Source organism: Eschrichtius robustus, chromosome 1, assembly GCF_028021215.1.
Source record: "Eschrichtius robustus isolate mEscRob2 chromosome 1, mEscRob2.pri, whole genome shotgun sequence".
NCBI lineage: Eukaryota > Metazoa > Chordata > Mammalia > Artiodactyla > Eschrichtiidae > Eschrichtius > Eschrichtius robustus.
Genome location: NC_090824.1, coordinates 50,982,773 through 50,996,957, shown reverse-complemented (window position 1 = coordinate 50,996,957; position 14,185 = coordinate 50,982,773). Strand labels below are relative to the sequence as shown.

The 14,185-nt window shown below is 37.2% G+C and overlaps 1 pseudogene; it reads left to right on the top strand.

The window, feature by feature from the left end:
• Positions 1-587: 587 nt before the first annotated feature.
• On the top strand, positions 588-1,756 carry LOC137755116 (polycomb group RING finger protein 5-like; annotated as a pseudogene).
• The last annotated feature ends 12,429 nt before the right edge of the window (positions 1,757-14,185 follow it).

Below are 14,185 nucleotides of genomic sequence, written 5' to 3'. Positions count from 1 at the left end.
CAAACTTATGGTTACCAAAGGGGAAAGGTGGGGGGGATAAATTAGGAGTTTGGGATTAACATATACATACTACTATATGTAAAATGGATAATCAACAAGGACCTACTGTATAACACAGGGAACTCTGCTCAATATTCTGTGATAACTTATATGGGAAAAGAATCTGAAAAAGAATGGATACACGTATACGTATAACTGAATCACTATGCTGTACACCTGAAACTAACACAACATTGTAAATCAACTATACTCCAATATAAAATAAAGATTAAATTTAGAAAATAGAAGTCTCCACCGGGCCCAGGGACTGGCCAGGCTGCGGCAGGCACTGTTTCTCTTTCAGTTTCCTTCCCTCTGAGGCCGGCGTGCTGGCGGTGAAAAGCAGCAGTGGCGGCAGCCCCAGGATATGGAAAAGCAGAACCACCAAAAGCAGTGATGACCAGCAATTACATGAGAAGTCTGGATGTTAGTTCTAATGCCTCGGGACATGCAGTTGGGAACTCCACACCAGCTCCTGGGGTCAGACTCTCATCCACTTAATACCCCTGTTTGCCTGAACTACTAGAGCCAGTCCTAGCTAACCACAAATGGCTACTCAAAGGAAACACTTGGTAAAAGATTTCAATCCTTACATCATCTGCTGTATCTATAAAGGGTACCTGATCAAGCCAACTGCAGTGACGGAATGCCTCCACACCTTAAGACCTGTATTGTCCAGCACTTTGAAGATAGCAATGGGTGTCCAAGGTGTGGCAACCAGGTTCATGAGACAAACCCGTTAGAAAGGTTGAGCTTGGATAACACATTAGAGGAAATTATATTTAAGTTGGTCCCTGGACTACAAGAACAAGAACTTGAGCGTGAATTTTGGAAGAAAAACCAGCCTCAAGAAAATGGACACGATGATACTTCAAAAGTTGACAAACCTAAAGTAGATGAAGAAGGTGATGAAAATCAAGATGATAAAGACTAATGAAAGGAAAGATCACAGGCTTCCCTGGTGGTGCAGTGGTTAAGAATCCGCCTGTCAATGCAGGTGACACGGGTTCGAGCCCTGGTCCGGGAAGATCCCCCATGCCGTGTAGCAACTAAGCCCGTGTGCCACAACTACTGAACCTGCACTCTAGAGCCCGTGAGCCACAACTACTGAAGCCCATGTGCCACAAATTCTGAAGCCCACGTACCTAGGGCCTGTGCTCCACAACGAGAAGCCACCGCAGTGAGAAGCCCACGCCCCCGAACGAAGAGTAGCCCCCGCTCGCCGCAACTAGAGAAAGCCTGCACAAAGAAACGAAGACCCAATGCAGCCGAAGATAATAAATTAAATAAATAAATTAAAAATAAAAAAGACTATCACAGAATTGACCCACAAATTGCTATATGTCTAGATTGTTTACGAAATAATGGACAATCGGGACAATGCAGTAAAGGGTTTAATGAAGGAATTCATTCGGTTTTCTACACGTGTAACTGTGGGAACTATTAAAAAATTTCTAAGTTTAAAACTAAAACTTCCAAGTTCTTATGAGTTGGATGTGCTGTGCAATGGTGAAATTATGGGGAAGGATCATACTGGAGCTTATCGACATGACAAGATGGCAACTAAGAGGCGAAAACTTTCGGTGTTTGAACTGCTCAGCTTCACAAGTCTGCTCTCAGGATGGCCCTTTGTATCAGTCATACCCCATGGTATTGCAGTATCGACCAAGAATTGATTTCGGTTAGACCAAGGGGCCTAGATCCCACTGAATGAATCCTGCACTATGTGTTTACTCATCAACAGATCGCACGGTGAACAGTGTGTGGGCTACAGGGACACAACCAGATTTCCAGCATGCGAATAAGGCCATTGTCTGCCTCTAAATTGTCAGTTGCATTTATGTTGTTTCTATTAAGAACAAACCAAGTGTCATCCTGCTACTGAACCATCTGCATAAGTTATCTGTGCTGTCTCACAGTGTACAAGTCACGGTTGAAATCAGTTAGATATGCGGCCATGATTCAGCCTTCTAAATATTTTGCTTGCCTGTTCTATTGTTTGATTACACTAGTAACATGCCTCAATCTTTGTGGTGTTGCAGTTTTCACCTACTTACTATTTGATTAATTCTTGTTTAAATAGAGTACTGTACAAGGAACTAATAATTATTATATCTTGAAATTATTTTGTATGGGAAATATATTTAGAAAAGTGGTCCTTGAGCCACTGTCCTGTTCTCAGTAAGCTTTTTGTGTGCAAAACAGTTCACTCTTGACTGTGCAAGTCCTTTTGGGAAGAATTCCAATTGTTCTTTACTTTAAAGTCCATTATAGTTATACGCATCTTGCGTCATCTGTCTGTGTAATCTACCAGTCGCACAAGGAGGGCCTGTTCACCCTCCAGAAAATGTACGTGACTTCCTGGAGAGCTGAAGTGAGATTCGCAACTATTTGAAATGTTGGCAGCTGATCACATTTACTTCTAACAAAATTAATGTGTAAGTGAGGTTAATCTTTCATAGCGCCTTATGACGAGCCAGTGCTGCTTCATGAAACATCGTGCATCGTTATATTGTGGCTTTTATCTAATGAGTACATTGTTTCCCTTTTTCAGTTGGCCTTAAGTGTGTGTCATTGTGGCATGCAGACGGTTATGATGATTTAAGTATTAGGATTTTTAGGGCAAATAACATTAGCTATTTTATGGATTTCAAAAATCTCAAACAATTGTAGATTAAAACTGTTAGTAACCTGTCACATTTCCATACCATATGTATAAAATAGAAAAAATGCAGTGTCATAGATAAATATGCTTAACCAGAATTAATGGTTTGAGGATATTTCATTTTAGATCCTGTAGTAACCAGGGGGAAATGGGATTATTGTTTTATACATAAGTTCTTTAAGGTCAGAGCTATGATAATGTCCTTGATTACTTATGGAAGCTGATTTTAATTGACTCAAAATGAATTAAGAGTGTGTTTTAAAAACTACAAATGAGACCTGGATGTTTTTGGGTTCCCAGCCAAAACTTACAGCCTTAAATGAATTTTATATACATGATCTCATTAAATATGGCCTGCTGCCTCATCTTATGTAATGTCACTATTTTCCAAGGAAACATATAGGAAGCATTTATGGCACTGAGAATAGTTTTATATAAAATTCCTTTATTTAATGTTAATGTATTAACATTTTTATTGAAATGCAATGGAATATGTGCCAAAACATGTGAAAACCTTGCATAAAGAAGGGCATCAGTTATATGGGGAAAGGTACACATTTTATGATGGCCCTAAGTAACGTGGTATTACTATTAGAACCACAGACTTCTTCATATACGCAACTATGGTTTTCTAAGTATGGTACTATTTTCATGTCTAGTAATACACTAATCCCTAGTTAATTATCCCGAGTCAGGTTGTGGAATTTGTAAGAAACCAGGTATAGAAAAATTTAAAGGCAAAAGTATACAGGTGGTTAGTTTTACAAACTTGGGGTGCTAATAAGATAAACTCCTTATACAAATAGCCTATAGGAATAATCATCTGAATCTGCAAAATTGGAGAATAAATCTAAAAAAAGTTTTTCTTTAATCTCTTGTTTCTTAAGCAACAAACTGAAAGAACTTTACTTCCATAAAAGATTTTGTAATTTGTTTTGTCTGCTCTAGATATCATAGATGCACAAGGGTCAAGGAACCTTGGATCTAAAGAAGGACTGTGCTTTATAGACATCACTTTAACTGAAGTAATTACATTAGTTAATAGAAAAATCCAAATATGGCCCTTTCTCCAGATTATGCTTTAAAGTATAAAAACACATAAACTAAAAGTTTCACTGATGAGGCAGTACTAGGTCATTCAGTCTGGGGTCCAGATACGTTGGGGTGATGTCTTTTAACTACTTCTAGAAAAGTATATTTTTTTATTCATTAAAAATCTATCCCATATTAATAGGCCACATTTTATAAATGTAATGAGTTTGCTCAACTATATGTAACTTGAATGATTCTTTAAGGGAAGAAAAGTATGTTATATAATATTGTAAACTGTTTAGCTTTACTGAACTATTTAAGAGAAAGTGCCTAATCGCTAAAGTGCATTTCTGTTTTAGATTTACTGCATATATTTTGAGTTTTCTGTCCCTGTCTCTTATCAATGGTCTTGTATCTAAATAGTCTCTTGTAACTTACAGTAATCTCTTTTTGAAAGATTTTCATAAGAAAATAATTATCACCAAAGATATTTTACTGTTAATAACCATGTTAGAGAGACAGTTTAACTGTTTGGAGGTTGGAAATTCTTAGACTGCAATTTACTTCTATATAATTAGACAATAACCTTGAGTAATTGCTAAAATATCACCAAAGAAAGGCTTTAGACTTAATTTTCATGGTAAGATCAATCAAATGCAGGTTTCTCTTGCAATAATCAGAACATACTTCCTTTCAGCTATGTTTCTTGTTTTTCCAGCACCATCTGACAGATATTAGGAAATCCTCAAAGATGAAAAAGAGATTAACACAACAAATAGCCTCCCTCTGGATGAAAAGTGGGAGAAATACATACTTTGAAAAGAAAATTGAGATTTTAAATTCTAATTTGAGAAGCTTTTTATTCCATGGAGGCAATACAGACTAAAATTATGCTTATTTAGTTTCTGGGTTCTTAGTAATATGAGAAATTTTATTAAAGACAGATTTTTGTAAAAATGCAGACATGCTTACTTGTATAGAAAACAGTACATTCTATTGGACTCACATAAGTAAATGCTTTTTCTGTACTCAAAAGCAAAATTTTCCTAAAGGCCTGTGGTTTTTTTAAAGTAATTCTTTGTCTTGTTTCTCAGCAATTACTTTGTTTTTAGAATCTAGCCATACAGCCAAATTCGGCAAGATAAGCCCCAGATGAAGAGCATATACACCAGGTTAAGCCCTGTCCTCACACCGATCTTTTGGGGAGCCCATGCTGTGGGCCACCTCAAGTAAAGTTCACATTATGAAGTCTTCCTGACAGGCCACTAGGTAAACCTCCTTGGATAGGATAAAGATGGATGCACTCCATTACATACTCTGGTTTACCATAAGGAATTTTCCAGCAGGCTATACTCTGTACCACTGAGATAAAGATATTGGTTGTGGGAATTACAAAAATGAGTGAGTTTGCCATAACTTTAATTTTCTGGGTTAGAAACATAAAAATGTGAAATGCTATTATTTTGAGATATATACCTATCCCTACAATAAGGAATATAAAATGTCTGCCAGATCTGGTTTATAAAACTTGAAAAATATTAAATATACTAGAAACTTAAACCCTTTGCAAGCACAAAATAACCAAATAATTCTGGATTTAATTGATATACCTAGTTCAGTAGTATTCTGTTGAAAAAAGTTCAGATTGAAAGTTCATTAAAATGTACTCAAATATACATTACAGTGTTTTGTGTTTATTTGCTATCCTTACTATATTTTCAAATAGAATTAACATGCTTGAACACTTGCTTTTCAGAAAGTTATGAAATTAAACAAAAATAAATTATTTTAAATGCTCATTAGAATGTGTCCAAAAACTTTTTATGCCCCTTTTCCTAGGATTCAAAACTTGAGTCATTATTCAGAAATGCTTTTTAATTTTAATTATCTTTAAATCTAAAATCAAGTGAAACATATTAAATACTGGGTCCAGTTTTCCTCCATCTTTCAGAGCTTCATGGAATAAGAAACTAATCTAGAGGGTGGAGTCAAGATGCCGCCATGGGAAGATGCAAAGTTCACGTCTCCCCACAACTAGGGCACCTGCCGGATGCTGGTGGGGGTCCTCCATGCCCAAGGAGAAGGGAGGAACTCCCAAACGAACTGGTAGGATGTGGGGGGACTGAGGGGGGAGGAGAAGTGAAGGCTGGACAGTACCAGAGCCCCTGAGGGACTTCCATGAATGGAGGGACCCTTGGGGGCTCAGATCAGGGAGAGCACGCCGAGTGTTTCTCCTGCCCAATCGGCCAGGGAAGTCTGCCCGGCTCTCGGGATGGGTCCTATGCCCTCAGAGGTCCCCTCCGGGCTGCAATGGTCCTGGCAGCAGAGAAGAGCAGGAGAGGCAGGCGAGAGGGGCCCTCCAGGACCAGAGGAGTGGGAGAGGAGAGGAGGGCATTTGCCCCACCCACTCAGGCCCAGAAAGCCAGCTGGACTCCCAGGTGGGGTCCCCCACTCTCTGAGACCAGAGGCAAGCCTGGGCCCATTCTGTTCCCTTGAGCCTAAGCCCCACCCCCACACCCCCAGGGCCTTTTCCAGCCCTGTGAGTCCTAACATAAGCCCCGCCCACTTCCCAAATCCCACCCCTACTTAGGCCCCACCCTCCACAGCCAAGACCTTTTCCACCATTTTTTTTTTTTCTTCTACTCTTTTTTACTATTGTGGTTCTGTTTTACCCTCAGGTTGTTGTTTCATCTATATTTTTATTTTTTATATTCTTTCTAACATATCAGTTAGTTTCCTAGTCTAATTTTAGTTTTTACTCTTTGTAATTGTTTGCCTTTTTATGTTTTTTGCCACCCCGCACAGCTTTAAGGATCTTGGTTCACGAGCCAGGGGTCAGGCCAAAGCTCCTGCAGTGGGAGCTCTGAGTCCAAACCACTGGACTAACAGAGAACCTCAGACACCAGGGAATATTCATCAGAGTGAGGTCTCCTGGAGGTCCTCATCTCAGCACCAAGACCCAGCTCTACCTAATAGCCTACAAATGGCAGTGTTGGAAGCCTCAGGCCAAACAACCAGTAAGACAGGAACAAAATCCCACCCATCAAAAAAAAAAGAAAAATGAGACAGCAAAAAATTATGTCACAGATGAAGGAGCAAAGTAAAAAACCAACAAGACCAAATATATGAAGAGGAAATAGGCAAGCTACCTGAAAAAGAATTCAGATTAATGATAGTAAAGATGATCCAGAATCTCGGAAATAGAATGGAGGCACAGAGTGACAAAATACAAGAAATGTTTAACAAAGATCTAGAAGAACTAAAGAACAAACAAACAGAGATGAGTAACACAATAACTGAAATGAAAAATACACTAGAAGGAATCAATAACAGGATAACTGAGGCAGAAGAATGAAAAAGTGAGCTGGAAGACAAAATGGTGGAAATAACTGCTGAGGAGCAGAATAAAGAAAAAAGAATGAAAAGAATGGAAGACAATCTCAGAGACCTCTGGGGCAACACTAAACACACCAACATTTGAATTATAGGGGTCCCAGAAGAAGAAGAGCAAAAGAAAGGGTCTGAGAAAATGTTTGAAGAGATTATAGTGGAAAACTTCCGTAACATGGGAGAGGAAATAGTCACCCAAGTCCAGGAAACACAGAGAGTACCATACAGGATAAACCCTAGGAGAAACACGCCAAGACACATATTAATCAAACTAACAAAAATTAAATTCAAAGAAAAAATATTAATAGCAGCAAGGGAAAAACAAAAAATAACATACAAAGGAATCCCCATAAGGTTATCAGCTGATTTTTCAGCAGAAACTCTGCAGGCCAGAAGGGAGTGGCAGGACATACTTAAAGTGATGAAAAAGAAAACCCTGCAACAAAGATTACTCTACCCAGCAAGGATCGCATTCAGATTCGACAGAGAAATCAAAAGCTTTTAAGACAAGCAAAAGCTAAGAGAATTCAGCAACACCAAACCAGCTTTACAACAAATGCTAAAGATATTTCTCTAGGCGGGAAACAAAAGAGAAGAAAAGGACCTACAAAAACAAACACAAAACAATTAAGAAAATGGTCATAGGAACATACATATCGATAATAACCTTGAATGTAGATGGATTAAATGCCCCAACCAAAAGAGAGAGACTGACTGAATGGATACAAAAACAAGACCCATGTATATGTTGTCTACAAGAGACCCACTTCAGACCTAGGGACACATACAGACTGAAAGTGAAGGGATGGAAAAAGATATTCCATGCAAATGGAAATCAAAAGAAAGCTTGAGTAGCAATACTCATATCAGATAAAATAGACTTTACAATAAAGACTGTTATAAGAGATAAGGAAGGACACTACATAATGATCAAGAGATCAATCCAAGAAGAAGATATAACAATTATAAATATTTATGCTCCCAACATAGGAGCACCTCAATACATAAGGCAAATGCTAACAGCCATGAAAGGGAAATCAACAGTAACACAAAAATAGTAGAGAACTTTAGCACCCCACTTACACCAATGGACAGATCATCCAAAATGAAAATAAATAAGGAAACACAAGCTTTAAATGACACAGTAGACCAGAGAGATTTAATTGATATTTATAGAACATTCTCCCCAAAAGTGGCAGAATACACTTTCTTCTCAAGTGCACATGGAACATTCTCCAGGATAGATCACATCTTGGGTTACAAATCAAGCCTTGGAAAATTTAAGAAAATGGAAATCATATCAAGCATCTTTTCTGACCACAACACTATGAGACTGGAAATCAATTACAGGAAAAAAACTGTAAAAAACACAAACACATGGAGGCTAAACAATACACTACTAAATAACCAAGAGATCACTGAAGAAATCAGAGAGGAAATCAAAAAATACATAGAAACAAATGACAACGAAAACATGATGACCCAAAACCTATGGGAAGCAGCAAAAGCAGTTCTAAGAAGGAAGTTTATAGCAATACAATCCTACCTCAAGAAACAACAGAAGTCTCAAATAAACAACCTAACCCTACATCTAAAGCAACTAGAGAAAGAAGAACAAAGAAAACCCAAAGTCAGTAAAAGGAAAGAAATCATAAAGATCAGAGGAGATATAAATGAAATAGAAACTAAAAAAACAATAGCAAAGATCAATAAAACTAAAAGCTGGTTCTTTGAGAGGATAAAATAAAATTGATAAACCCTTATTCTGACTCATCAAGCAAAAAAGGAAGAGGACACAAATCAATAAAATTAGAAATGAAAAAGGAGAAATCACAACTGATACCGCAGAAATACAAAGGATTATAAAAGACTACTACAAACAACTATATGCCAATAAAATGGACAACCACGAAGAAATGGACAAACTCTTGGAAAGGTACAATTTTCCAAGACGTAACCAGGAAGAATTAGAAAATATAAACAGACCTATAACAAGTAATGAAATTGAAACTGTAATTAAAAATCTTCCAACAAACAAAAGTCAAGGACCAGATGGCTTCACAGGTGAAATCTATCAAACATTTAGAGAAGAGCTAACACCTATCCTTCTCAAACTCTTCCAAAAAATTGCAGAGGGAGGAACACTCCCAAATTCATTCTACAAAGCCAACATCACCCTGATACCAAAACCCAGAGAAAGACATCACAAAAAAAGAAAATTATAGACCAATATCACTGATGAACATAGATGCAAAAATCCTCAACAAAATACTAGCAAACAAAATCCAACAACATATTAAAAGGATCATACACCATGATCAAGTGGGATTTATCCCAGGGATGCAAGGATTCTTCAATATACACAAATCAATCAATGTGATACACCATAATAACAAATTAAGGAATAAAAACCATATGATCATCTCAATAGATGCAGAAAAAGCTTTTGACAAAATTCAACACCCATTTATGATAAAAACTCTCCAGAAAATGGGCATAGAGGGAACCTACCTCAACATAATAAAGGCCATATATGATAAACCCACAGCAAGCATCATACTCAATGGTGAAAAACTGAAAGCATTTCCACTAAGATCAGGACCAAGACAAGGATGTTCATTCTTGCCACTATTATTCAACATAGTTTTGGAAGTCCTAGCCACAGCAATCAGAGAAGAAAAAGAAATAAAATGAATACAAATCAGAAAAGAAGAAGTAAAGTAAAACGGTCACTGTCTGCAGATTACATGATACTATACATAGAAAATCCTAAAGATGCAACCAGAAAACTACTAGAACTAATCAACAAATTTGGTAATGTTGCAGGATACAAAATTAATGCACAGAAATCTCTGGCATTCCTATACACCAACAACAAAAAATCAGAAAGAGAAATTAAGCAAACACTCCCATTTACCATTGCAACAGAAAGAATAAAATACCTAGGAATAAACCTACCTAAGGAGGCAAAAGACTTGTACTCAGAAAACTATAAAACACTGGTGAAAGAAACCAAAGATGACATAAACAGATGGAGAAATATACCATGTTCTTGGATCAGAAGAATCAATATTGTGAAAATGACTATACTACCCAAAGCAATCTACAGATTGAATGCAATCCTTATCAAACTACCAACGGCACTCTTCACAGAATTAGAACAAAAATTTTTTAAATTCGTATGGAAACACAAAAGACCCCGAATAGTCAAAGCAATCTTGAGAAAGAAAAATGGAGCTGGAGGAATCAGGCTCCCCGACTTCAGACTATACTACAAAGCTACAGTAATCAAGACAGTATGGTACTGGCACAAAACAGAAGTATAGATCAATGGTACAGGATAGAAAGCCCAGAGATAAACCCACACACATATGGTCACCTAATTTACAGCAAAGGAGGCAAGAATATACAATGGAGAAAAGACAGCCTCTTCAATAAGTGGTGCTTGGAAAACTGGACAGCTAAATGTAAAAGAATGAAATTAGAACACTCCCTAACACCATACACAAAAATAAACACCAAATGGATTAAAGTCCTAAATGTAAGACTAGACACTATAAAACTCTTAGAGGAAAACAGGAAAAACACTCTTTGACATAAACCACAGCAAGATCTTTTTTGACCCACCTCCTAGAGTAATGAAAATAAAAACAAAAATAAACAAATGGGACCTAATGAAACTTAAAAGCTTTTGCAGAGCAAAGGAAACCATAAACAAGACTAAATGACAACCCTCAGAATGGGAGAAAATATTTGCAAATGAAACAATGGACAAAGGATTAATCTCCAAAATATACAAACAGCTCATGGAGCTCAATATCAAAAAAACAAACAACTGAATTAAAAACTGGGCAGAAGACCTAAAGACATTTCACCAAAGAAGACATACAGGTGGCCAAAGGCACATGAAAAGATGCTCAACATCACTAATTATTAGAGAAATGCAAATCAAAACTACAACGAGGTACCACCTCACACCAGTCAGAATGGCCATTATCAAAAAATCTAGAAACAATAAATGCTGGAAAGGGTGTGGTGAAAAGGGAACCCTCCTGCACTGTTGGTGGGAATGTAAATTGATACAACCACTATGGAGAACAGTATGGAGGTTCTTTAAAAAACTAAAAATAGAACTACCATATGACCCAGCAATCCCACTACTGAGCATATACCCTGAGAAAACCATAATTCAAAAAGAGACATGTACCACAATGTTCACTGCAGCACTATTTACAATAACCAGGACATGGAAGCAACCTAAATGTCCATTGACAGATGAATGGATAAAGAAGATGTGGCACATATATACAATGGAATATTTTGCAGCCACAAAAAGGAACGAAATTGAGTTATTTGTAGTGATGTGGATGGACCTAGAGTCTGTCATACAGAGTAAGTAAGTCAGAAAGAGAAAAACAAACACCGTATGCTAACACATACATATGGAATCTAAAAAAAATAAAATGGTACTGATGAACCTAGTGGCAGGACAGGAATAAAGATGTAGACATAGAGAATGTGCTTGAGGACACGGGGAGGGAGAAGGGTAAGCTGGGATGAAGTAAAGAGTAGCACTGACATATATACACTACCAAATGTAAAATGGATGGCTAGTGGGAAGCAGCCGCATAGCACAGGGAGATCAGCTCGGTGCTTTGTGACCACCTGGAGGGGTGGGATAGGGAGGGTGGGAGGGAGGCTCAAGAGGAAAGGGATATGGGGATGTACGTATGCATATGGCTGATTCACTTTGTTGTACAACAGAAACTAACATAGTATTGTGAAGCAATTATACTCCAATAAATAAGTATTAAATAAATAAATAAAAACATTCATTCTTCAAAAAAAAAGAAAAGAGACTAATCTAGTACAAACTGAAGATTAAATATTTCTGGGCAATGCAGAGATAGTGAATACATTATGTATCCGTGGACTTGACATCAGTCCAGCAGAGCAAGAGTTCTGCACATTAGAAATGGAATGGGATCAGCCTAACATTGTTTGGGGTTGGTTTTCTTTTGCTGTATTTTTTTGAATGGGGATGGGGGCCCAAGTGTCCTGATGAAGCTGTGGTCGACAAGAGCTTGTGAGGGAGCACCAGTGTTCTGCTGCATTCCTGCATCTGGCAACACAACAGCAAGTACCAATTTTTAATAGAGTAGCCCTCACATTAAATAAAACCATCATAGACTATATTGTATAGTTATGTTGCTAAAACAAAATTTCAAAATTTTCTTTTGAAATATAAAATATTTTAAGCTTTTTTTTTGGTCAAAAGTGGTAACATCTTAATACAGATTAAAAACCTTTTTGTGGTTGTAAGATTTAGCTTATAAATCATTCCAATTGAAGTGAAAGTTTACCAGGTCATTATTAATGACTTAGTCTATTAAGAATATATGTATTTTTGTAAAGGAAAAGCACTTGTAGATATTTAATCAGTACTATATGTCTGTTTTGCAGAAATAAAATACTGCTTAGAGATTCTCTTTAAATATTTTTTATTTTTGTGCTCAAATGTATTTTGTGTTGATCTATGGAATGTTCTGTACAAAGCTGTATGGTTGCACTGTTGGACTAGATACTTTTTTTGGTTAAGATCTGGACTTAGCCAAGTATATTTGCCCATGTTAAAAATAGTACCTTTGTTATTAAAAATTTGACTGCATAAAAAAGAAAGAAGTCTCATATCTGCTTCTATATTCAATCTGTCATGGTATCAACTATGGAGCCTCCGGAAAAGTCCAATTGTGAGATAATGAGTAACAAAACAAGCTAAAAAGACAGTACAGGCTTCACAAGGAACTACAAAAGATGGTCTTTGATGATAATCTTAACAACACATTCTCACCTCACATATATATAGCACCTTGTTATTCACAAGAGCATTTTCACATACGCATTATATTTGATTCTCACTCACCACAGTCTTGTGAGGCATTATTTCCATTTTATAAACAAGGACTCTGAAGTTCAGAGAAGTTAGCTGACATGACCAGGATTACATAGTTTGTAAGTAGACAAGCTGGATGCCACATTCCCACCACTACCCCAAATTGAAAAAGTGATTTTTATTATCAGGGAAACACTGATGTAGTCTTCTTCATTTTCTAGACAGGAATCCAAAACCCAGAGTTTAGAAAGTGACCTGCCCTTGATCCGTAAGAAGGAGCAGAAATGGATCCCAGACTTACTGGCTCTAAATTGGGCTTTGGTAGCTAATTAAGCCTATGTCAGAGTTAAAAAAAAAAAACTCTGTGAAACTTTTTTCCAAAAAAGAGCTGATTCTAAATGCATTCAGTAGATAAATAGCTGCTTGGTAGATACAGGCAGTGGATACATTTGGTCTTTCCCTCTTAGTCTTATTCACATATTAAAAACTTGGGGGGTGGTGGCTATGACAATGGACCTAAAGATAAGCAATGAGTAGAATTTTCTAGCTTCTATTGATCTAAAGATAAGCAATGAGTAGAAGTTTCCAGGTCCTAGGTTTCTTGTTTATTTGTTTTTTAATATAACTATTGTAGCTGCCATTTATTGAGTACTAGGCTTAAAGTTTTGCCTTGATTATTGTCATTCTCACAATAATATAAAGTAGGCGGTAGCCCCTTCATCCATTCCATAAACAAGCATGAACAAATCCTCACTAAAGTAATCAGTGAGAAAAGCAGAAGGAAGGTGGAAAGTTTGATAAGATACTCACTTTTATAATCTGATTACCAGATACCTTTGTGACTCAATCATGATGCCTTTAGTTGACTGAGAGACAGAAAGGAGAGAGAGAAAGCGGGAGGCATGGAGGCAGGAATGGAGGGAGGATGGGAGGGAGGGAGGGAGGAAGGAAATAAATAATGACTGGGATGGCTTAAATAATAAAGATATTTATTATCTTAGATATTAAGATGTACCAAGGTGGGGCATCTTCAGGATAGGCTAACTCAGAAGTTAAATGATGTCATAGATATTCCATTTCCTTCCCTGCCTCCACTCTGACATCTTCAGTATGTCAACTGCCCTCGTGGCCTCAGGATGGCTGCCAGAGTTCCAGATGTCATATGT